Genomic DNA, 2,226 nt, shown 5'->3' with positions numbered 1-2,226 from the left:
GATGTTTATCAGTTAGTATTTGGTATATACATCTAGATGTTTATCAGTTAGTATTGATATATACATCTAGATGTTTATCAGTTAGTATTTGGTATATATATCTAGATGTTTATCAGTTAGTATTTGGTATATATATCTAGATGTTTATCAGTTAGTATTTGGTATATATATCTAGATGTTTATCAGTTAGTATTTGGTATATACATCTAGATGTTTATCAGTTAGTATTTGGTATATGCATCTAGATGTTTATCAATTAGTATTTGGTATATATATCTAGATGTTTATCAGTTAGTATTTGGTATATACATCTAGATGTTTATCAGTTAGTATTTGGTATATATATCTAGATGTTTATCAGTTAGTATTTGATATATATATCTAGATGTTTATTAGTTAGTATTTGGTATATATATCTAGATGTTTATCAGTTAGTATTTGGTATATACATCTAGATGTTTATCAGTTAGTATTTGGTATATACATCTAGATGTTTATCAGTTAGTATTTGGTATATATATCTAGATGTTTATCAGTTAATATTTGGTATATACATCTAGATGTTTATCAGTTAGTATTTGGTATATATATCTAGATGTTTATCAGTTAGTATTTGGTATATATATCTACATGTTTATCAGTTAGTATTTGGTATATACATCTAGATGTTTATCAGTTAGTATTTGGTATATACATCTAGATGTTTATCAGTTAGTATTTGGTATATATATCTACATGTTTATCAGTTAGTATTTGGTATATACATCTAGATTTTTATCAGTTAGTATTTGGTATATACATCTAGATGTTTATCAGTTAGTATTTGGTATATACATCTAGATGTTTATCAGTTAGTATTTGGTATATACATCTAGATGTTTATCAGTTAGTATTTGGTATATACAACTAGATGTTTATCAGTTAGTATTTGGTATATACATCTAGATGTTTATCAGTTAGTATTTGGTATATATAACTAGATGTTTATCAGTTAGTATTTGATATATACATCTAGATGTTTATCAGTTAGTATTTGGTATATATATCTAGATGTTTATCAGTTAGTATTTGGTATATACATCTAGATATTTATCAGTTAGTATTTGGTATATACATCTAGATGTTTATCAGTTAGTATTTGGTATATATAACTAGATGTTTATCAGTTAGTATTTGGTATATACATCTAGATGTTTATCAGTTAGTATTTGGTATATACATCTAGATGTTTATCAGTTAGTATTTGATATATATATCTAGATGTTTATCAGTAAGTATTTGGTATATACATCTAGATGTTTATCAGTTAGTATTTGGTATATATATCTAGATGTTTATCAGTTAGTATTTGGTATATATATCTAGATGTTTATCACTTAGTATTTGGTATATATATCTAGATGTTTATCAGTTAGTATTTGGTATATACATCTAGATGTTTATCAGTTAGTATTTGGTATATACATCTAGATGTTTATCAGTTAGTATTTGGTATATATATCTAGATGTTTATCAGTTAGTATTTGGTATATATATCTAGATGTTTATCAATTAGTATTTGGTATATACATCTAGATGTTTATCAGTTAGTATTTGATATATACATCTAGATGTTTATCAGTTAGTATTGGTATATACATCTAGATGTTTATCAGTTAGTATTTGGTATATATATCTACATGTTTATCAGTTAGTATTTGGTATATACATCTAGATGTTTATCAGTTAGTATTTGGTATATACATCTAGATGTTTATCAGTTAGTATTTGGTATATATATCTAGATGTTTATCAGTTAGTATTTGGTATATACATCTAGATGTTTATCAGTTAGTATTTGGTATATATATCTAGATGTTTATCAGTTAATATTTGGTATATATATCTAGATGTTTATCAGTTAGTATTTGGTATATACATCTAGATGTTTATCAGTTAGTATTTGGTATATGCATCTAGATGTTTATCAATTAGTATTGATATATACATCTAGATGTTTATCAGTTAGTATTTGGTATATACATCTAGATGTTTATCAGTTAGTATTTGGTATATACATCTAGATGTTTATCAGTTAGTATTTGGTATATATATCTAGATGTTTATCAGTTAGTATTTGGTATATACATCTAGATGTTTATCAGTTAGTATTTGGTATATACATCTAGATGTTTATCAGTTAGTATTGATATATACATCTAGATGTTTATCAGTTAGTATTTGGTA

The sequence above is a fragment of the Glandiceps talaboti genome, chromosome 14, assembly GCF_964340395.1.
Source record: "Glandiceps talaboti chromosome 14, keGlaTala1.1, whole genome shotgun sequence".
NCBI lineage: Eukaryota > Metazoa > Hemichordata > Enteropneusta > Spengelidae > Glandiceps > Glandiceps talaboti.
This window is presented reverse-complemented; position numbering follows the sequence as displayed.